The sequence below is a fragment of the Choloepus didactylus genome, chromosome 1 (assembly GCF_015220235.1).
Source record: "Choloepus didactylus isolate mChoDid1 chromosome 1, mChoDid1.pri, whole genome shotgun sequence".
Lineage (NCBI taxonomy): Eukaryota > Metazoa > Chordata > Mammalia > Pilosa > Megalonychidae > Choloepus > Choloepus didactylus.
The window spans coordinates 248,678,838-248,702,938 of NC_051307.1; the positions used below are offsets into that span (position 1 = coordinate 248,678,838).

General features: G+C 47.8%; 1 protein-coding gene and 1 long non-coding RNA gene across 3 annotated transcripts in view; one reads left to right on the forward strand and one right to left on the reverse strand.

The window, feature by feature from the left end:
- CHCHD6 (coiled-coil-helix-coiled-coil-helix domain containing 6) overlaps positions 1-24,101 on the reverse strand; it is a 311,755-nt gene that overhangs the window by 99,426 nt on the left and 188,228 nt on the right. The gene's annotated exons all lie outside the window — the stretch shown is intronic.
- LOC119509412 lies at positions 5,340-23,240 on the forward strand. The gene is made up of 3 exons (XR_005211698.1): positions 5,340-5,400; positions 16,785-16,864; positions 23,042-23,240. It is a non-coding gene; the product is annotated as an uncharacterized LOC119509412 (long non-coding RNA).

The window sequence follows — 24,101 nt, forward strand, 5'->3', positions numbered from 1 at the left end:
CTGAAAACACTTTCCACAGTTCCCATCGTCTTCCAGGACAAAGCCTGAGCAGCTTGGCAGGCTAGTTAAGCCCTTCTCAACCTGCTTTCTAGGCTCTCAAGCCCATCTGCACAATCCTCCTCCACAAAACTTACACAAAGCTGAGTGCCATTTCCAAACCTGCAAGCTGTTTATTGCCTCGGCCAGTGCTGGCTCCCAGCTTGAAAACCAGTCCCTTCTCTCTCTATGCAGGTTCCTCTAATTCCTCTTATACGATTTGATTCCAGGTCCATTTCCTTGGAGACCATGGTGGCCCAGACTCCCCAGTCGGAGCAAGCTGATTCCTTGCTAGTAGTCCCGTGATGTACATAAGAGTTAAGGTCCTGCGCATCCAAGCTGTGTTCCCTGGACCGAGTGCCACCACTGCTCAGGAAGCTGTCCTAGGATGCCAGATAAATAGACCAAACATGGTTATGTGAACCAAGGTGGGAATACTGCCTGGAGAACCCAAGGAAGACAGACTAGTTGAATGAAAAAGGAGAATGGAGAGAACGGAGCAAGAAAGAGCAGGAACACCACTGAAGAGCACAAATGGGCCACAAGAAACAACAAACGAACAGCAGGTTCCTGGAAATGCTTCTCACTCTCAGACCATGGGAAGCCTTAATACTGCCTGACAGTAGCTCTGTTCTGACGTATATAACCCGTACGTATACCTCGCATTGCCAATGAAGGCCACTGTTATCCTCTCAGCCAACAAGCATTTGTTGAGCACCTTCTCCGGTCCAGGCACCAGAGGCAGAGCAATAAACAAATCAGGCACTGTCCTACTCTTGAGGAGCTTGTGGCGCAGTGTGGAGACAGACAAGGAGATAGATAAACAAGGGAACTGGGCATACCACAGGGAAAAGAGAGCAGGGTAGTATGATGGAGAGTCAATTATGACAGAGAGTGAAAGGGAGGGGGTGCGTTATTGCACTTTAGCGGGAGTGGGGGCAAGCAAGGGAATGCCTCTCTGAGGAGTTAAATTTTAGTAGAAATGGGGAGGGGATGGGGAAGGGGAGGGAGGAAGGGAGGGGGAGAGAGAGGGAGAGAAGGGAGGGGAAGGGGGAGGGGAAGGTTGAGGGGAGGGGAGGGAGGGGAAGAGAGGGGAGAAGGAAGATCTGGAAGAAGAGTGTTTCTGGCAGAGGAAACAGAGGGTACAAAGGTCCCAAGCGAGGCCTGTGTTTGAAGAACAGAATGGAGGCGAGAGAGATGGAAATACGGTGCGTGAGAGGGGGGCATGGCAGGAGGGGACAGGATGGGCTCCAGAACAGACATCTGTGGTAAGGAGTCTGCATTTTATGCTCAGTGTGATAGGAAGCCACAGGAGTGTTTAAGCAGGAGAATGACCCACTGTGAATTATGTTTTTCAAATGTCACCCTGGCTGCTGTGTTGGTGGAATGCAGGGGGTCAGACAGCAAAAGCAGGAAGAAGTTCAGGTGAGAGATGATGGTGACTTGTCCTAGGCTGGCACTGAGGAGTTTCTCTCCTCTTCCTAAACTAGGAGTTTTCAGAGGACGAGGACCCGGTGCAGTACTCAGAACAGGGACTCAATAATAAGGATTTGATGAATGAAAGAGATAAACCTTTCTTCAGAAAGGAGAAGCTTGTGAGGAGCATGTTAGCAAGACCTTATGCAAGCTGTCACTGTATTAATCCATGGAAAGTCGGCCTGGGGAGGCCCACAAAGCTTCCCAGGGTACACCTCATCAAATCTCTTCTGCCTTTTTAAAAGTCAGGATTCAGCTGACCTGCCTCCAGTCTTCAGACGCTCTGTTATTCTCCCCAATTCTGTGAGTGTCTTTCTAAACTTAGGGTGTTTTCTCTCTGCATCCTGCATTTCCTCCCTCAGCTATTATGAACTCTAATGAGGCACAGGATCTGCTTCCCAAGGTTTCCATGGCTTCTGCTTCTCTAATCCTTTTTGGCTCAGAACTGACTCCAGAGTAACAGCTTCTCTCATTTCTTCCTCAAACTTCTGAGAGATAAAACTGTCAGCAAGTCAAGTCAAGAGTTGCTCAGCTGCTCTGCTTTTAGCTGGAAAAATGGCAGGATGGTTACAGGGCCCCGTGGCTGTAGACTCTGCCTGCCTACATCTTTGTGATCTGTGTTGGCATCAGGAGGAAAATCTTGCCTTAAGCACAGTAATTGCACCCATGAACAAGTAGTCTTAGAGTCCACCAGGAAAGGAAATGCATTGGCCTTGTTTCTGAACATAGGGTGGGATCCGTTGTGGGGAATCACAACATAACAGTGATCACATGGCGATTAAGTTAACATCCCGGAGGAGGCAGGGAGCCAAAAGCCTCCATTGCTGGGTCAACAGCCAGTAGCCAGCTGCTGCTTTTGCCACCCGGCATCCGCTCACTCTCCTCATAAGCAAGCCCTGATTTCCCCTGGAGACCACTCTCCCCACTCAGCCCACTTCCTGCAGGTAATGCTGCAGGTGACCGAGACTAAGCCGGTCAGCACATGTGTCTCTCTGGGTGGATGGGTGGGTGGGTGTGGAACCTGTGCAAGGCGGCCAGATGCTCCCACTCAGGGCAATGAGGGCCCCAGGGCTCCACTGGGGGACATGTGTTTCCACTACTGGGGCAGTGGGCTCACTCTTCTGGGAGCTGTGATGTTACAAACCTGATGCTGCCAAGGCCACTTTGGTGGATGGAACCTGAGAATGGAGTCACTCAGTGGAAGCAGAGTTGAGAGAAGGTCTCTCAAGACATCACGTAAGACCTGAGCCAGGACGTGTCTAAAACTGGATCTGTCTCTGGATCTTTTTTGGTCATGTGAGCCAATCAGTCTCTTGTTTTAATTAAGCATTATGGATTGTGTTTTCTGTCACTTGAAACCTAAAGAGTTCCTAATCAATGCAGCCTCTTTTTACAAAAGGAACCAGAATGAAAAAAAAGAACTCTCTCACAAAACAGTAAACGACTGCTGGAGCCTTGAGAGAAGGTCTACAAGCAGCTTAACTGTGCCAGAGATTACAAAGAGTGGGTGTCCCAGCTGAGGCCTCGCGGGGTCAGGGCCAGGGACAAGGCTGGCTGGAGCCTTCGACAACCGCAGATACTGCCCACGGGACAGTTGCGTCAGGGTGCAAATGTGGACTTCCTCAGCCAGAGCTGCTGTGCCTGAGAGGCCAGCAGGGGGGCCGAGGAAAGAAGCAAGCACTCTTCATTCAGAGCTCTTTTCTGTGAACACGGCAACATCACTGGGAGCAATGTTCCAAATGGCCAAGATGCTGCCCAAACCTTGCAGAGATGAAGGGAGGAGCAGCTACTCTGATTTCTAGAGAATGGAATGTGAAAGGATCTTCCTGTCTTCCAAATAATAGGCTGCTTCTCGGGGAGGGTGGGGGACATAGAGGGAGTACCTGAACCAATCACCGAGGGGACAGTTGTCTTAGTCAGGTCTTTCTCCTCTTCCTTGTTGGGTGCTAGCTGTGGAGCCTTGCAAGGTCATCATGAAGGCACCATGTAGACAGAACTGAGTAAGTTTTCTCTGTTCTCTTGGACCTCTGCCGTGGTCTGCTGTACATTTCAAGATAATTCTTTCTGTTTTTAACTTTGAAGAGGAGCATAAGTGTGGTCATGGGCTAAAGCTAATATATAGACCTCTTCTGAGCCCATAATTATACGCATACATCAACTGAGAATTGGAGGAAAAAAAAAAAAAGACTTGATTAAGATCACAACCCTCTCCTCTAGGAGCTGATATTCCAGTAGGGGTGACATGTCACATGGGCAAATATCCTGAATACGTGGTAGAGAGTGGGCCATTCCAGAACAATTAGGCAGCCATTGCATGAACGGGATCTGTTTGAAGGAGGGCAATGTGCAGCTGAAACCTTGAGGACTTCCTACAGTAGGCAGCATTTCAGCCTAACAAGGCAGACTGGGCCACAGAGTAGCTAAAATCACTGGCCATGGAGTCAGAGACACCCAGATTAGCATCCCTGTTCCATGACTTAACTACCTGGATGACTGTGTACAAGCAATGGAGCCTCTCTAAGGCAAAGCTTACCTGCCTCACCTGTGAAGTAGGGGTGACAATACTACTCACCTCAGACCGTGGTGGGCAGGGAAGATAAAGCCAGAAAATGTAGGCCGAAAACAGGGCCTGGCACATTTTAAGTGCTCGATAAATACTAGCCACGCTCATTAGCAGGAATGATAAGGAAACAGACTCAGGGACTTCCTAGGTGAGGAGAAAAGGGCATCCCAGAAAGGATAAGCAAGCAGCCAGGCAGAACAAAATGAACACAAAATAACCTTTGACAATTTCAGTTTTGCTGAGGAGGAATAGCAAGGTCCCTGTTCCCAGACTGACTTCTGAAGGAAACTCAAGGGGAGTGGGCACTGGGGCTTGGAGGACTGTAAAGGAGATGCTGCCCCATGAAAAGGTTCACAGAGGCCTTCCTGGCCCTACAGACCTGACAGTCCTGATTCCATAACTGGCAGAGCTTATGAAAACAGTACAAAAGAAAGTCACTGCCAAATCAACAAAGCGTAATACTTTAGAGAAAGGCAGCACACTCTCTTTGTAGGGTGATTTCCATGTAGTACCTGTAATCCTTACAACAACTCTTGAAGATGGTTTCTATGTTCTCCACTTCACAGACAAAGAGACAGACAGAAGCTCACAGAAGTTAAAAGGCCACAATCCTGGTAGGCAGAAGAGCTAGGACTGTCCCCTCAGGAAGGCTTCTGTTCTAAGATGCCGGGCTGGGGAAAGGGGAAGGGACGACTATTTCAGGCAGAACAAGTAGCATGTCAAAGGCCCTTGGCTCAGGCCGGGATGGCTACAGGTTCTTGATGCCAACTGTGAGCAATCTCACTCCACTCTAGCAAGCAAGCAGGGGAGCCTGGAAATATCACTTCATTTTTAGCAGATGAGAGAACAGATTCAGAGAGATTAAGAATGAAGCCCAAGGTCACACAGCCAGTACGCAGTAGAGGCAAGATTTAAATTCTTGCCTGTCTGACTCCTCTACCCATGAACTTCCTATACCTTCAATACCAGACCACAGAGAAAGAGAAGTCCTTCAGTAGGAAGTCTGCAAAGAATATGAACAGGTTAAAATCAGATCAAAAGGCAGGTTTGTTCTGTTAATAAATAATGTCCTAGTTAAAAGAGTACCACCCTATCTCCAGCACATTAACCCACCGCAATCACCTCTACATTAATCCAAAAGAAGAAAAATCATTCAGAGTTGTTATCTCCTGCCATCATGACATTCCTGTGAAGAGAGCCTTGTCCATGATCAGAGTACATAGCGATACAAGAGGATTAATGGCTCTTGAAGTGGAGCTGGCCTAGATGAACATGGATGAGAGCCCTGCCAAGACGGTGCATCAGTGGGGGCGCTGGCTAATGTGGTGAGTGACAGCTGGGGTGGCCCTCCCAGCACGGCTCGTGCCCGACAACAAGGCGGCACAAGCATTCCCCCTTCACGCTTCCTGCTCGGCTCTCCTCACTGCTTCCTTCCATGTTGGGGGAGTCTACACTGACAAGCTTCTGGAGTGTTAAACATGTTAAAAGGCAGGCTGGGACAATGCTGTAAGAAGATGCCCATGAAGACCTGGCTTGGATGATAGGGAAAATTCCTCTGTCTGGATGGATATTGGGAAGGCAAGAGGGCCCAAGAGGTTTTCACTGGGAAAAAAGTTTCACATTGTGGAGTGGGTACTGGCCAGGGGTGGTGAGAAGCCCCCTCCACCACTCACTCATGGTCTCCCTGCTGCTCTGAGCCACAGGCCGGCTGGGTTAGCAATGTTACACACTCAGTGTCCATCCATCTTCCAGGTCCAGACTAGGCCAGCTGTCCCACCCAGCCCCTCCAGAAATGGTGGGCTGAGGGAACATGTTCTGTGTGAGATAACTCTGAGTGCCTGACTAGCTAAAATGACCAGCAGGTGGTCAGTCCTTAGTTTGGTCAGTGACCTGTGATTTAGTGTGAAAAGACAAGCCGGGCCAATCAGATTTCTTCTTGGGAATACACAGAGAGTTGGCAGTGGAGGTAACACAGGAAGAGGTCAGCAGGATGGATCAGGGCCAAGGCAAACCAAAGCCAGGTAAAAGAAGTCCTGAGAGACCAGAGAAAACCCAGAGCAGGGCGTGTGGATGCCAGTCAGTGGGGAGTGAATGGAGCTGGGCACAGAAGGAAGCAAAGGCCAATCCCAAAGCCACTTAGGGCCCTGCCAACTCCTTGTTTTAGGTAGAGTACATCCTTAAGATCAACTTCCATTTTCTTGAGAATACCAGCCCAATCTAACAACAACACTTTTCTACAAAGCCCCAAACAGCAAAGAGAAAACACTTGCCCTCCAGGGTCTACGGGTTAAAGCTTGAAGTTCCTGAGGCAAGGGAAGAGAAAAAAGTAACTTGAATTTTCCATGCTATTCCATAATATCAGTGGTGGCTTAAATTAAAAAGTAGCATTTCTCCCCCCAATGCTTCATGTAAAATTGATGTTTCAGGAAGATGTGCCCTTTCCAGGCGGTAGTTTCATATCATATGTCTGGGCAAGTGAGTGGGACACCCTGGAGGCCCCATATACTCCAGACTGGGACAAGACTGCATCAGACCATTTCTGAGGGCCCTTCTAGCTCTCATTTGCACACTGTGAGCCAGAATGCTCATTAATATAAAATGTCTGTTCTTAGACACTTCAGAAGCAAGAGGTCCCAATGTCTGACTCATCTAAGTGTGGGCAATTACACCACCATATGCAACTGTGGTCTTCAGTTCCTTCAGAAGGGTTTCACTCATTCTTCACTCCTACAGACCTACGTCATTTGGCAGGATGCCAGAGGGACCAGGGAGAGTGTGTGCGTGTGTGTGTGTGTGTGTGTGTGTGTGTGTAGAGGGCAGGGTTGGCAAATACAAACAAAGAACAAGTCTGGGGCCAACAGGAGTCACACCTCCTCACCCCCACCCTAAGCTCTGCTTCAGTGCCTAACATGAACCACAAAAGAACACACCAAAAATCTAGTCACTTCTAGGAAAACGCTCACCCTCCAAATGATGGGTGGTCTGTTCTGTTCATCAAGATGGTCGAAGCCTCTCACTTGCACTCACATTGCTACTGCCCTGAATGAAAATGCCATTCAAATATTTTGTGAACTCAACTTCCAAGTGTGCAAAGAGCTATCATTTCCTGTCTCCAGTCCTCAGCCCTTTCCCCTTTCAAACAGCTTGGAAGGGGGCATGAAGATGGCCACGCTGATGAAACGCAGCCGGCCAGTCCTGGCCATTCCTGTCTGTCACCCCCAGTCTCCAGCCCCTCATGAAGCTCTTCTTTCATAATGGCTCTCGGAGGAAGCCTTTCCTTTCACTCACTCACGGGGCCCCCGGCAAGTCACCTCGCCTCTCTAGGTTTCTAGCAAAATGAGGCAATTAGATCACACTGATTTGAAAGTTCTTTCCAGCCTGAAGATTCTATGATTTTAGCTATGCGATTGTTAACAAGAATGCAAAAGGTTTATAGATTCTGACAGAGAGAGAACTCCAAGACATATCATTAAATGGAAAAAGCAAGCTGCAGAACAATATAGTATGATTCCATTTGGGTAAAATATATACTTGAATATGCATTAAAAATTTCTGAAAGGATACACAAGAAAGTGCTCCCAGTGGCACCTCTCTGGAGAGTGGGATTAGGGTTGGCAGAAAAGAGGTGCTCAAGTTTACATTGTCTTAAATATTTTACCACATGCATACATTACTTTTTAAATTAAATAAATAAATGAATGAAAAAGCACCTATTCTCCACGACTCTTGCCCTGCATCCAAGTCTCATACTGGGCTGTCAGCTCCTCGTGTACCAGTCAGGACATCCCTGCCACACACACCTCGAGGAACCCTTCCCTGGTCCCAGGATCATTCCAGATCTCCTGTAGGTGGTCTGGTCAGCGCCCACAGCCCACCTCCCAGCACAGCAGCCTGCTGTTTCCCCCATGCAGACATTCACTTGACTGTCCGCTAGGTTTCCACACTGGACCCAGGGCTGAGGCCACAGAGGTCAAGAAAGCAGCCCTGCCCTGGAGGAACTTGTAGCCTGAGTGGAACACCTTCCCTCCACCTTTTTCTGTCTTCCAAAAGCAGCTCATATCCTTCCTGCTCTTCTACCCCAAATCCATCCTACCTTCCCTGCCCACTTTTTCTCTGTTTGTCTCATAGAAGCTTAGGTTGTTCATCAGGCTAAACTGGCCCCAGGGCTCAACTGGCCCCAGGAGCGGAGAAGCTCCTGAACAGAAAAGACCTTGGATTTCATTTCCAGGAAGCCCTGTCAGCACTCAGCAGAGCAGGACTCGTGGTAAACACTTGGACCAAATGGTCCAGTTCCTGACAGGCAGCCACCTCACTTCTTTGGGCCTTCAAGGGTCATTCCCATTTTGTGTCTAAGCAAAACCCGTGGCTTCAACCAAGGTGCTGAGAAGAGTGGAAACGGGTGTGCCGGGATGCGTCTTAGGAAAAAGGATTTGAGGTATTACCACGACACGGCTGTTTTCCCAGTTTGAGGGAGGAAAACCGCTGAGGTGAGAATAACACAAAAACGGAGCAGGGCAACAACCTAGCTCAGCCTCCCAAATCGCCCTCAGCTCTTTCTACTCCGGGCTCCGAGGGCTGTGCTCACAGCTGCCTCAGCAGCAGCAGCCAGACCCCTTATGCCACTGCTCAGAGCACAGGGTGAGGCTACTCTCCACCCCCGGTTTCCCTCCTCTGCCCCTCAGGGCACCTGGCAGTGCACAGGGCTGAGGGGTCAAGTGCACGCTTCCTCCCAGGAGAGCTGGGCATTTTGTCCAACCTTTAAGGCACCCAGTTTTGGGTGGCCTCTGCCCTGGGCCTAGGAGCAGGGCTGTGGGATGCACAGGAGAGTCACTGCCCCTTCACTCTGCCCAAGGGAGTGTGGCAGGTCCCTGGGCCCCCCAAGAGCCATGACTCTAACCCCTTAGGGGAGCTCAGTGTCCATCCTGAGACAAATCTCCTCCCCTAGCAAGCTTCCCTGCAGAAGACCCAACCCCTCCCCACCTGGAGCCCTGCTACAGTCACATCAACATCACTGGACTACCTGCCTTTACGGCGAGTCTGAGCAGGAAATGGGCACTATGAGATATGCCTGGGGTCCATCGGGACCTCATTCAAGGCAGGCCAGAGTACCAGAAGCAGCTTGGCTACTTTCCAGAGGGTTAGGCCAAGGCAGAGACTATGAATGAGCTGCTCAGGGCTACAAGACACCAAAGTGATAGAAAATGAAGGGGAAAACACCTCTGCACTCAGGGATGCAAATGATTATACACTGGTCTATTCAAAGATTAGAGATCACTCAATTAAGAAAGAATCAGCTGAAGAGATTTCCAGGCTCGAAGAGCTATCTGAGAATAGGAAAATCTCTCCCCATCAGCAGTACTTTTACTCAAGAAAGACAAAAGGGAAGGAAGAGGCATCAGGGGCGAGGAATGGACGTGTGTGCATTACATCTGAGGAACTGAGTTCATTTCTAGGCTTCAAATCTGAGTTACAAGCTATGATGGGTCCTGAGGGGAGTGGTAACCAGGATGGCGAAGTTTCTAAAACTCAGGTCTCATATGAAAGTGAGAATTGGGACAGGAGTCTGGAAAAGTGAGGCTTATGTGAAGTAAAGGGGCATGAATCCTATTTTTGAATATTTTAAAGGCTGGATGTGGATAAGGGATAGACCTATGTACCGCCACAGAACGAGAACAGTTTAGCAGAATTTCCAAAGATCCCCAACAGAAAGCCCTCACCATCAGAGCTCTAGAGCAGAGAAATGAGCTACACTGAGAAGTTTAAGCACCTGATGGTGAGAAAGCACTAAGGTCAGGGGCCATTTGTTGGGGATGCTGCAGAGGAATGTTCTGGAAGGAGGTGGAGGCTGGGCTAAATGGCTTCTATGGATTAGCCCTCCAGGTTGGCTATGAAGTTTTTGTTTGTACCAGGTTCCACAGTCTCTTTGAGATGTGGCACTTTAACTGAAGAATGGCCAGCTTACCAGAAGACAGAATTCTAGGCCTGTACAAAAACAGGGCCCACTGTCAGAGATGAGTTCAACCAGAATGGCCCAGAAAGGCTATGAGTCCTCCAGAGAAGGGATGAGATGTGACAGGCACAGGGAATCCTCCCCCTTGTCTGGCTCAGAACAGAGGCTTTAGGCCCATATGATAAAAGCAGACAACCATAGAGGCTGCAGGCTTTGCAGCGGACGCTGGCCCAGACCCAGGCCCCCTTGCAATGTTTAAGTCACAGCACCCACAGTTAAGGGCACGCTAATGTAGTTATCACCACAAATGCTCTCTCAATGCCCAATGGCATAGATTTCTTTGCCCCTGAACACATGGTCACCCCAGGAGCTACAAGTGGCTCAACAGCAGTGATTGGGAGCTAGAGTTTTAATGGATGCTCTGGAACAGAGCCCTGAAGAAAATGTGCTACTCATGTAAAGAGTGCAGACTCAAGTTAGACTACTTGGGGTTCCAAAACATGGCTTCAAGATTGAATCAGCAGGTGGCCTTGAATGAGTCACGCTCGCTCTGAGCCCACTTCCTCATCCATTATATGAGAATGACAAGAGCACTTACCTTGAACATTATTGTGAGGATTAAACTAAGAAGCACTCACAATGATGCCCAGTGCTCAATATGTCATTATTAGCTATAGATTACTTCTCCATTTGTACAAGGAGGAGACATCCGGTCACAGTCTGCCTCAAGAGGTCAGGAGGTTTTATAGAGCAGTGGAAAAACACTGGTCAGATTCCGAAGAGAAAACCAGAAAGAACCTGACAGGCTCCACAGCAGATCCCTTTTTTAACAAATGAGGAAGCAGAGTCCTTGAAAGAAGTGATGTATCCGAGGCCACATACACTGAGCATCGGAGCTGAGACTGGAGCCTGTGCAGCGTAGACACAACCAAGCCTTGCTTTGCTCCAAATGCCTAATGGGCCCACAGGGAAGCGAGGGGCTTAAAAACAGACAGGTTCTGTCCACAAAGGCCTTCGTGCAGGCTGCTGAAAGCCAGCCGTCCCTTCTTTCAAGCAATAAACATCTACTGAGCATCTTCTGTGTTGGACTCCAGCAATACAACCGTGAATAAGACAGATATGGGACCTAATCTCAAGGAGCTAACGACCGTGTGTGTGTGTGTGTGTGTGTGTGTGTGTGTGTATGTGTGTGCATGTGCATCAGGGGTCAGGGGTTGCAGAACTGGATCTCCTAGTTTTCTGGGTCCCAGCCTTCTTACCTTCTCCAAGGGCTCTTTCCTACAAATATCACCATTCTCTCCAGTAAACTTCAGGTTCTGTCTTCTACTGAATCACTTTAATCAAACATGCCTTACTATCAGCCAACTCAAAAATAAACAAACAACCCTCCCTCGACCCTACTTCCCTCTTCCAGCTGTTGCCTCGTTTCTCTGCTCCCCTTCCCAGCAAGACTCCACAAAACTGCCTTTTATACTCACAGCCTTCATTTCCTTCCTTCCCATTCCATTCCAATCAGATGTTTTTCACCAGTATGCCACAGAAATACCTATCAGGTCACCAAGGACCCCCATTTGGTCCATCTTCTTCTCCATCCCCTCCCCAGCATGTGAGAAATGATCTCTCTCCTTTGTGAAAATCACTCTTCTCTAGGCTGTGGGGACCCCAGGTCTGCTTGGATTAACTCCCTAGATGCTTTTTCCACTCACATCTGCTCTCTTCCTAACTTCTAAATGTTGTTGCACCCCAGGGTTCTCTTCTGGGTCCTCTTTCCTATTTAAAACCATTTCCCTACATGATCTCAACAAGTCCCACAGCTTTATCTATGTCACATGTGCAGCTCAAACTTAACGAGGCCCAAGCAGAACTCGAAATTCCACATTCCATGACCCCAAACCTTCTCCACTTTTGGGACACACCCGGTTGTTCAGAACAAAAGCCCTAGTCATCTTCAGTTCTGCTCATCTCTCTAACATCATCTCTCAAACCTGTCAGTAAGTCTAGTCAGTGCTAGTAAGTCCAGTCTATACATTCCAGGCCCAACCACTTATCTCCATGCTCACCCCTATGATCCTGGTCCAGTCCCCAGTGTCAATGACCCACATGGCTAAACAACAGCCTCCCCACTGGCCTTCCTGTTTCCAGTCTTCTCTACTGGTTTATCCTCCTTGTGGCAGCCACAACAACCTTTCCAAAGTGTGCAGTCACATCTGCTTCCCATTCTTTCCACGGAAAACTCCTGTGCCATTGTGCAAAATACCAGAAATAGATTAGCTTTTATAAAGGGGATTAATTAGGTTGCAAATTTACAGATCTGAGGCCATAAAAGTGTCCAAACTAAGGCATCAACAAGAGGATATCTTCACTGAAGGAAGGCCAGTGGCGTCTGAAACACCTCTGTCAGTTGGGGAGGCATATGGCTGGAGCCTGCTGGTCTTTTGCTCCCAGGTTGCATTTCAAAATGGCTTTCTCCAAAATGTCTCTGGGCTTCGGTCTTTTTTAGCTTCTCTCAGCTCTCTGCTTGGTTCTCCGGGGGCGTTTCTCTCTAAGCACCTGGGCAGGAGTCCTCTCTTAGCTTCTCCCAGGCAAACTCTGGGCTTCATCTCTTAGTTTAGCATCTCCAAACATCCTTCTGCCTGCCTCTCCAAGCACCTCTAAGCATCATCGTCTGTGTCAGCTCTCGAGCTCTCTTAAGTACTCCAGTGAACTAATCAAGACCCATCCTGAATGGGCAGGGTCCACACCTCCATGGAAATAATTTAACCAAAGGTCTCACCCACAGTTGGGTGAGCCACATTTCCATGGAAACACTCCATGAAAAGGTTCCAACTTAATCAAAAGATTAATAAGTCTCCCCCCACAAGATTGCATCAAAGAACATGGCTTTTCTGGGGGACAAAACAGATTCAAACCAGCACAGCCGTCATCTACTGAGGACTACATAATCCCCTCCATAATTCGGCCCTTTCCCACCTTGCTGACCTCACTCTCCTGACCCTCCTGTCACAGGGCTCCAACCAAAATGGCTGTGGATATGCAAGCTCATTTCTATTCTAGGGCCTTTTCATTAGCTCTTCCTTCTGCTCAAAATGTTTGTCTTCTCCTCATTCAGGACTCAACTCAAATGTCACTTCCTTAGAGAACGCTCCACAGGTCCAGCTAATGCAAACGCCCAGGCACATTCTACACATTATCCCTTATCTTCAAAACTCCCACCAGCACCTGCAATTATCTTCCACAATGTGCTTGTTTATTGTCTGTCTCACCCCTAGAATATGTTTCTTGGGGAACGGGACACTCTCTTGTTTATCGCTAATTCCCAGCCCGCAGAACAGTGCCTGGAACACAGAAGCTGCTGAATTAATGAACCTCATCCCACTTCTCACCCTGTCCAAGTCCCAATTTCAGTACTCAATGCTTCCTAAAACACAACTCACTGCCTTCTTCATCAAGAAATGCAAGGCCATAGAGCTGAAGCTTCTGCTCTTTCCCATCTCCATAGTTTCCTCCCAGATACCTTGAGAATCACAGCCAAAGAGAGATACTGTTACTTAGGGGGATGAGTCCCAGTCCTGAGGTGAGTAAGGGACAGAACAGAAGGGTGAGAACCAGTGCTCAGAAATACATCTGGAAAAATCAAAGCACTGGAGCTACTATGGAAGACAGTTTGGTGGTTCCTCAGAAAGTTAAGTGGAATTATCCCAAGAACTGGCAATCTCACTTCTAGATTTATACCCAAAAGGAGTGAAAGCAGGGAGTCAAACAGATATATGTGCACACCAATGTTCACAATGGCATTATTCAGAATTGCCAAAAGATGGAAGTAAACCAAGTGTCCATCAATAGATGAATGGATAAACAAAACTGATATACACATACAGTGGAATAGTATTCAGCAATAAAAAGGAATGAAGCCCTAAAGCATGCAAGAACATGGATGAACCCTGCAGACAAAATATTGAGTGAAATAAGCCAGACACAAAAGGTCAAATATTGTATGATATCACTAATGTGAAATAATTAGAAGATGCAAATTCATAAAATTAGAAACAGGCTGGGGTAGGGTAGGGAATATGGAGTCAATGCTTCATTGGTACAGATTTCTGTTTGGAGTGATGGAAAAGTTGTGGTAATAGATGGTGGTGATGGTAGCACGACATTATGAACATAACAGCACTGATTGTGTATTTCAATGTTGTTAAAAGGGGAAATGTTAGGTTGTATATATGTTACCAGAATAAAATTTTTAAAAACACCCATAGGACTGTACAACACAAACTATGGATGATGGTTATTAGTACAATTATAATAATATTCTTTCATCAATTATAACAAAGGGACCATACCAAGGCAAGATGTTACTAACAGGGGAGTATATGGGAATTCTGTATTTTCTGGATAGTTTTCTGTAAACCTACAACTTCTCCAATAAAATAAAAAATTTATATTAAAAAAAAAATCAAGGCACCCAAAAGGGTGTAATTTACCAAACTACACAACTAATTCCAAACTCTTACCGTGCTGATTTGGAAGTGCTGATAAACAACCTCCAACCCAGTGGCTTTCATACTTCCAGGCTAAAGACCTGCCGTCCGAACAGACTGTGTTACTCAGCAGCCCAGTATGTTAAAGAAGTCACAGGGGGCACTGCTGTGCAGGAAGTGGGTGAAGGGCTCAGAGCCTCAGTCCCTGCACCCCACAAGCCTCCCCACCCCTGCCAGCTGCCCCTGAGGGGGCATCCAAAAGCTCCTGGCACTGTGCCAGCACAGCTTCATCCACTGGGCTGATCTGAACCAGGGCCCTATTCTCTGGATGGGGAAGCTACAACCCCGGAAGGAACGGCTTGTGGCTATGACTGCCCGTCACTGCAGGCCCACAGCAGTCAGTGAGAGGGCAGCCAGAGGGGACCCATGGCACCTGCTCGCTGGGTGAGGGGAGAAAGGAGCACCTGATTGGGACATTTTTGAGACTCAAGCCCTTGGTCAGCTATTTATTATTTCTCTAAACTGCTGACTACTCCTAGCTTTCACTGCCAGCAGCAGGGCTTCTCTCAGTCACACAGAAAATCCACAGATTTTCCAAGCAGCTGGCACATGATCCAGGAAAGCCCCAACTGTGCTCACCCAACAACTAGCCAGGGCACCTCTGAGGTCACTGCAGAGCCACTCAGACCACCCCCTCTCGACACAGGCTCACAGGCCACGGAGAAATGTCACCTGCTACATGCCTTTGCCCTGACAGAAAGCCCGCTGATGCTGTCGGCTTGCCGAGACCATCAACCTCGGAGCCAGGTGATCCGGCCCCTTTGCTGCCTGCCCCCCACCTGCACTACCAGCCCAGCCACGGGTGAGATGGTCCCGGCAGCATGCCACCCCTTGCGGCGTGCTCTGTAGACCTAATCAGAGACTGCAGGCCATGCACGAGGCCATTCGCTGGGGTTGCCGTGGCAACAGGCACCTTCACATAAATGATGTTCCTGACACTCCTGGCATCCCTCCGCTCTGCAGAATATCCAGGAAGGGGGCGCAGAAAGGCAGAGAGAAAGAGAGGCACTAGCGGTATAAGGAAGTGTCCTTCTCCAAAGGGCCAGGCCCCATGGAGACATCAGCAGGAACAGACAGGAAGGTGGGGTCCTGAGGTGGTTGGCAGGTGCACCCTGAGTGTCTGAAGGGGCAGGTGGGCCAAGCAGAGCCTGGCTAGGAGCAGGGCATGGGTGTGCAACTTGTAGAGTCATGGTCACTGCCGATGAGCCCTGACAAGCACAGGAGCTGAGCACTGTTGGTTTCTGAGCTGCCAGAGCCAAAGAAGAAGGCTCCCCCTTTGAGGCCAGGATGTGGAATGGGGTACCTGTGGGCCCTGTCGGCACCTGTTCTCTGTAATGTATCCTGGCATAGCTCATTGGTCGTGCCATTTCTAGCCTGACCCCTTCTCATCCACAACATGGAACCAACTGACCCAGTTATCATTTAAGCACCCAAATCGGCATCCCAGCCCTGCTTGAACAAACTCTTTCATGCCCCCCACTCCAGCCTCCGTAACTACCTTCAGAACGCAGTCTAAGTCCCTCCATACCCCACACGGGGTATGAGCTGCCTCCCTCTAGCATCTCTCTCTGGTCCCACATCCTACTTCCACCCTGCCGAGGCAGCTTCACCCCTGTGCTTGGACTGCTCTTCCTTGTTTTCTCAACAAGGCTGATTCCTGTACGTGCTTGAAGCCCAACTCTGACATCAACTCCTTCAAGAAGCCTCCACTGACCTGATAGGGCCAGTCACTTTTACACTCATCACGTTTATCCCGTTGTATTAAAATGGGTATGTTACCTGTCGGACTCTTTCACCCGGCTGTAAGCTCCTGGCAAGTTGTGGAACCTGGGTGATTTGTCTCTACTGCTACAGATCAAGCCCTCAAAAATATGGTTTCAGTGGAACTGAAGCCACACCGCAGAGATGAGCTAATCCATCTCCTGCAGAGGACCGTGCTTTAACTGTCACTGTAGTAGGGACGCTGCAACAGTGACAAAAGGGGTGGACTTGTCTGCTTCCTTCCAGGAATGGCAGGAGCCAATCAAACACTGCCAGTCCTGCAAACTGGCAGAACTAACTTGGGCTCTGATGCTGTGCGAAGGCATCTCCACGGAGGAAGGAGGCAGCCTGGCCCCCAGGGAGGATGGGCAGGGTCCCAAGGCCTGACAGTGAGCAAGCACAGCTCTTGGGAGTACTCGTAAAGCAGATTTATTTTTCTCTCTGCCATCCCTTTCAGTGTGCTCAGTAGAGCGAAGCTGTCTCCTGTGCCTGGATGAAAACTTAAGCAGCCTGAATGACTTTCCCCACGATGTTTAGGTAAGACGGTTTCCGTCCCTTCAAGGCCTAGGAGGCCATCTCACTTGGGTAATTTCAACGTCCCACCTCCCACGATCTCTCCCATTGTCCTCCCTGTTTTCCTCCCCAGTCCCACTGAGTCAACTTCTGGCCCTTTTGAAATGGGAGTGTGTGGAGGGGCAGAGGTGATGGGGTAGGGGAGTACTGTCTTGGTGACTGAGTACTGGTGTTCTGGGAACACGGCCGATGATTAAGCTTTTTCTTCCTCCCACAAGCAGCCCGCCAGCCTGCAGCCCCACTCTGCCAATGTGGGTGAGTTCTCCCAGCACCACAGCTCTTTCAGCAGGAGGCACCCATGCCTGTGTCTGCTATGGTCTGCCCCCTCCAGGTGGCCCTCTTGCAGGGGACCTGGGAGCCCTGGCTTCCAGCAAGTCCTATTGTGCTGGAAGTGCAATTCCTTTGCACCTAGAATGCAGGGCGTGGGTGCATCCAGTGGTGGGAACATCTCATTAATTTCTTCAATGTTAACTGGAAGGCAGCCATTGGCACAGTACCTTGTACATGAGAGTAACTCGGTATCTGTAGCATGAGGAATGGCTAAATGGATAAATACAATTAGGTGCAACAGGAGGGGAATTCTTAATTGCACCTGAGCTCAAGATATTAGATAACAGAAAATGTTCCAAGGGCCCTTTATCAGTTAGGATTAGATTAAGCTATAGATAGCAGAAAACCTGCATAGCAGTGACTTGAGCCACACTGCAGTCATGTTTCTCTTTCTATGAACAGAAGCTGCAAAGCAGCTAGTTCCCCTCCATCTCTCTGCTCTATGGTCCTGTGAGTGGCTTCCATCCTCAAGGTCACCTTTCCAGAATGGATGCGGGAACTCCAGCCATCACATCTGCATTTCAGTCAGCAAAAGAGAGGAAGGAGAGAAGGGCAAGAGGGATGCTCTCCAGCTGAGGTGGGGCCCTTCTCACATGCCCCCAGACAATGCTTCATCTGATGCGTGTGTGGCTGGAAAGAGGTCACGAGGCCACACTTTGCTGCAGGAAGGGCTGGGAAATGTATGTTGGTGGGATTCTTGCCACCCGAAATAACACTGAAGTTCTGATATCAAGGAAGAAAGGAAGCATGGATATTGAGTTGGCAACTGGCAGTTTTTGACTAGGCTCCTGCTGTTTCATATATGCAATTCTCATTCGGATCCAGGGGCTGTAGGTTACAGGGTCTTTGGCTGGGTGGGCATGATGAGCTGTTCCAGTGCCTTCTCCAGGCAGTTTCCTGAGCTGTGGCTGGGTCTAGGGTGGCCCCCCAGGCAGTGTATTCACGAGGCCCCCGGGAAGCATGGGCTCTACAGCCCAGAACACAGGACTGACGAGAACAAGAAGGACAAGAGTTAGAAGGCCTGGGTTTCAGGCCTCTTTCCAGCCCCAGGAAACTGGGCCACTCAGTAAGCTTCCCTAGGAGCCATTTTCTTGGGCCTTCACCACAGGGAAAGCAACAGTAAGCTAGTTTCCCAGATCTTCCTGTCGGAAAGCCAACTTAGATCTCACACAAAGCTCCAACAGATGCTGGAGCAGCTCTAGAACATCTGTGATGAGTGACAGAAATAATAGTGTACAATTCAAGAAGCCAAGAAATCTCTGAATGAAAGGGAAGCAAAGAATGATAATCACAATAAAAGTTACCATTTATAAAGCATAATCATGGGCTGGGTTGTTAATCTCCCAAATACCCTGTAAGGAAGAAATTATTAACAGCTCCATCCTCTAGACTGAAAATTGAATGATACTCAGAGTAAATGAGTAGCCTAAGGTTACCCAGTCAACGGCGTGAGGCTGCTGGGAGTCCGGTCTGGGCCTAGATGATTCCAAGGGTGATGGTTTTCCACTATGCCATGCTGATTCATAACACAAAGACTAGGATCCGATACAAAGCTCAAAGACACATCTGGTACAGACACTATACTTGACAGACTCCAGACATATGGGGAAGATAAATCATCAAACACCAGGGAGGCCAAACCTTCATGCCGTGAACAAGAACAATTCCCTGACGTGTGCTAGGGGACAACCTACTATGCCAAAGAACAAGAGAAAGTAAGACAGAAGCTGCAGGGTTTGTGAGATGAGGGGCTGGGATGGGGTTGGGAGGAAAGGGAAGCTGTGGCTTCTGGCAAACCTGGGACCAAGCAGTACTTCAGGAGCCCAGGTGGGGGGCAACGGGAGCCCACCAAAGTGAGGCCAAACTCCCCTCTGAAAGAGATGCTGCCCTGGGAAGGAGCTGGGACAAGAAGCCCTCTCTGGATTTTAAGTGGTGATATGTAAGAGTTCCTGGGAGGCAAGAGGAAGCTGGGACTCAAGTTGTACGACTGCCTCTGCCCTGACTTCCTCTGGGTTCCCAAAAGCTCAGGGGGGCGTGAAGACAGATGGAATGAGAAGAATAAACATTTCCTTTATGATTCAAAGCCCATGGGCTCTCCAGCGCAGTTAACAGGAAGAGAGGGAATGGAGAAGGAGGTGCATAAGCTCAGGATGGCAAGGGGTAGGACAAGGGGGTATAGCCAGCTACCAGGACTGGTTGGGGGAGCTGCGAAGGATGGAACCCTAGGTCTATATAAGCCAAGGAAACAAGCCAAGGATGAAGTTCAGTAACGAGAAAAGGACTGGATAGGGAATTTTATGAGCAAACAGCCCTTTGTGGTTTAAAATGGGCTTTCCCACCCATTATCTTGGAGAAGCAGCCTCAGAATGTGGTCTGACCCTGGGGTGGGGGACGGGGGAGGGGGTAAGCCCCTTTCAGGACCTCTGCAAGGTCCCTCTTTTGCAACTGCATATCCATGTGAGGCTGGATTTTCTTCCTACAATTTATCGCCACAGATTGAATGCAGAAGCAGAGAGGATCCAGTTGTCTTTCTATTAAGGCAGACAAGAAAGAGATTTGCAAAAATGTAAAACAATGTCACTCTTCTCACTAACCTGTTTATTATTTTAAAAAGGTTATTTTTCATTAAAAATGTTACATATATTAACATGCAATAGGTTTATGCTTATTTTTAAATGCATAAAGAAACACTTGTAAATGCTGTTTCAATTTTTAATCTGATCAATATTGATTGCTATCACCTGTATAAACAAAAGCTCTTTGGGGTCCTGAGACTAGTTTGCGCATCGCTGTTTTTTCGGTATTGTTGGAACCACCTGCTGAAGCAAGCAGGCCTGTTCCCAGTGCACCAAGGCATGTGGGTCTTCGAGACATTTAGGGCAGCGGGAGTGTCAGGGAAAATATAAAAGATGGGGATAGGCCCTTTGCAGCTGTCGTCAGTTAATACTTAACTGCAGGGGCAGTTTGGGGCCCTCACTATCTAGCCTCAGTTTCCCCCCTTAACTCCACCCTGAACTCTCTGAATTTCTTACCATTGGTCTGGTCTGGAGAGATTTTACCAGGGGCCTGCATGACCCAAGCAAAGCCACTTGACCCTCTCATGGACTCTGACTCTTGAGCAGTGGGCATGCTTGGAGAACAGCTGGCACCCCAGTCACTGCCCCCCTCTGCTCTCCCCTTGAGACTGCCTGGTTCTCCAACATTCCCAAGGCTCATGCCCCGGTCGTCCCACATTCTGAGTCCAGATGGTCTTTCAGCAAGCTCCCTTGTGCTTATGTTGGCCAGCTGGCCTCGGCTGCTTACAACCACTGCCCTGGCCCCTCACCTACAGACCCTGGCACACCTTTGCTACCCCCACCCTCACCCCCACCACCTCAAACTGTACTATGTGCCATTTTATGCCTCCACACTCCAGCATGTCCCTGGTCTTGACACACTGCCTCCTCCACTCCAGCTTAACCTACTGAGTACAGATACTTGCCTCCAGATGAGGCTCAAGGGCTGTCTTCTCTCATGACCCACTGAGAAGGAGGAAGCCCCTTCCAGTTGCACCCCACACAGACTTCTATCCTATACTTCACCACTTCATGTCACCTGGTAAGACTCAATGCCCCAGGGCATTCTTAATCTTCTCGATACCCCTTGGTATATCACAGGCGTCTAAAAAATGTGCATCTCTAAATAACTCAGTGAATGCCAGACTCTCACTGATTCTTCAAGGTCATGCTCAGATGCTATCTCCTTCAGGAAGGCTTTCAGACTGTTTGCTCTGAGCTCCCTTGCTACCTCCCGCTGACTATGGCTGCACTCCTCACCTGCTTTTTCAAGCATCTGGTCCTCCGTGTCCCCCTAGACAGTGAACTAGAGGGCAGGACTGAGGTCTCATCAGTCGCCATATCTCCCTCACCTGGCCCAGCACCTGGCCCTGAGCAGGTCCTCAGCAAAGTCTGCTGAGCTCAGGTGGTTGGCAGGGTCTTCCTGCTCCACTCCAGTCAGTGGCTGGGCAGCACCCATGCTTCAGCTTCTGCATCTGGTACCAAGGGAGTGTCAGGTCAGCACAGCCCCTAATGGAGGCAAGGAACTCTGCCTGCCCTGGAAGTGGGAAGGGGTGGGAGGTAAATAGGACCACATACACCTCTCCCTTGTCCCTGAAGGAACGAGGCTATAAAGGAACAGGTTGCTAAACTCTTGGCTTCTGACTCCATCTGTGGGGGCAGCAGAGACACAGGTCTGATGCATTTCGTAATTTGCAGACTGACCAACAATGCTCATCTAGGCTGTTGACTCTGCTCATTTAACTTTCACAAAAAAGAAAACTGCTTGAGTGTGGTTAACAGACATGCATCACAAGAGATGAACACCTTGGCATAATACACTTTAGGCCCAAAGAATAATGCAGTATATGTACCTCACCGAACTGGGAGTGAGGAGGGATAATTTTCCCTGTTTTTGACCATAAGTACAGACTCTAATAAACTCATATTCCAAACAACTTCTCATAAGTCCATTTATTTGAGAGTTCAAAGTAACAGTGTTTGAGCCACCTTCTGTAAGCAGTGGTGGTTCTGACGACCTTCTGCTCTGCCATGTGGCTTTATTTCTATTAAGTGTGTTAGCAAAAGAGCTTCTATTTTCAACATGGAATGGGCCTGGGTGACGGTGTTTGTTCAGGTATTTTAATAAATATATTTAAACAGTATTCACAGAGCAAGCATTGAAAGAAATCAATACAATTTGGCAGCCTCTCACTTATTCACATCTGTGACCCCCACCTTATTTCTAGCATTACTTAGAATGTTTCTTTCCACTCCCCCTAAATTTAGCTTAGCATTGGATTCCTCACAACTTCAGTGGCCAGCAGGAAAGCCCCTTCTGGCTTCTCACTCCTGTAATTCTCTCCCCAGTCTCTTAAGTTTTGACAATCTCAGAACCTCATTCCCCTTATTTTTATAATAGCCAAAGAAAAGAAAAGTTTCCACAGAGGTACGTAAATTCTAGTCCATTTTATTTCAGAGTCATAAGATAGTAACTTTCCCATTTCACTCAAAGAAAACAGAAAATCGCTACCTTTCAGGAGACTGTTGACAGAAGACAAGGTGTTGCTGGAATTTAAATAGATTATTTGTGCTTTAGATATATTCTGCCTTCCTGAAATTTCACAAATTATCTTATATTACTCTCAGAAATAACTCATGTCTTTTACCACAAACAATTACATTCAGAACAATAATTTTTATGCAAAATATTTTTCAAACTGTGATTCAGCTGATTTTGAAATACATGTTTTTAAAATAATTTCCACCGAGGTACTGAATTCTTAAAAAAGGTCCAGACTAATTTACAGATATCAGGGATCTTAGCAAGGTAGGGCTATTAGCTCCTCCCTGGTGATGAATGGAGAAAACCCAAAGCACGTGTGAGCTGAGCTGGGCCAGGGTTCAAAGGAAGAAGAAAACCTCAGCATTAGCAATAGCTGAAGGTCACAACTTAGATCAAAGAGCAGTTTCTCAGAGGAGTCAGCAGATTCTCCATGCTTTGAAACAAAGCGTTCGAAATGTAAAACTGTTAAGTAAACCCATGCTGATTAGGATTAAAAGGACCAACTGGCCACACAAACTCTTGACTCTAAATCTGCAGGCTTCTCTTCTCTGGACAGAAGGTGTGGGCTGGTGGGCACGGCGCTGTATGGACTATGGCTCTGCACTGGGCTATGGCACTGCTATGTATTTACCATGTGACAACAGCAAATCCTACAACTCTCAAAGTCTGTGGCGGCATAGGTTATTCATGAGGCAACTCCTCTTACTGCAGGAACTGAAAAAAGATGAAGTCAGGAAATGCAGATGGAAAGGTTCTCCTAGAAATCTCCACTGGAACACACCAGGCCTGGTGGAACATTCTCGACAAGGCACTAACAGCTGAATACACCACGCGCCCATCACACCAGGTTTGGGCTTCCCAAAGGTCACGGAACTGCTGAAAAATCGAACATTTTCACTTCAAATTTTGGAATCACTGTGGTACACTAACATTTAGTCCTTATTTAGTTTTCTGGCTGTTTTATATTTTGTGGTTTGAGAATTTTTTTTTTTTTAAAGAAAATCAAAGGAAAAAAGAGGCAGGGGAGGGGAAGAAAAACAGCTAAACCAAACTTTGTAATTCAAACTTTGTAATTATCTGTTTCTGCACCCATTTCTTTCATGGATCCAAAATGATTTGAAAAGTTCAATTCCTATCATTTCTCTGTGAAAAACATCAAATCTTCCTTTGTTTCTCTTTCCCTTCACACAGATGAATTTTCTTCATGGTTTGTCAATTCCTATGAATTCCACTTTGTAATTTTAGAACAGTTTCAAAATGTTAGTGGATGGCTGGATTTGTGGGGATAATACAGCCTAACGTATCTGTAATATAAGTTACTGCCTAAGTTAACAATTCCTTCTTTTACTGCAAAGATTACTAATTGGCACAATTCAATATTAAGTACATAAAAGGTATGGCTAAATGTTCACTAAAAATTGTAGAAGACTCTCCAAGAAAAGCTTTCTTTCTTTCTTTGCTACCTAGTCTACAGCAGAATTATGAGGACTTAACACATGCTAGCTCCAAAAGGGCTTTATGTAGTCTGTCTTTTTAAAATTCTTACAGCAATGCATTTTACAGACTGAGAAAGTGAGGCTCAGAGATAGTAAGCTGGGATTCAAATTCAGTTTTGCCTTATCCTAATGTCTGCCTGTGCTTTTCTCCACCAAAGAATTATTTTCTTAAACTTGATACAAAGAATGTAACAAATTCAAATAAGTATTTTGTTCCTTCTAAAAACCGAATGCCCTGATGAGCTAAGACGTAAACTCCAGAAATGAGAACAGAA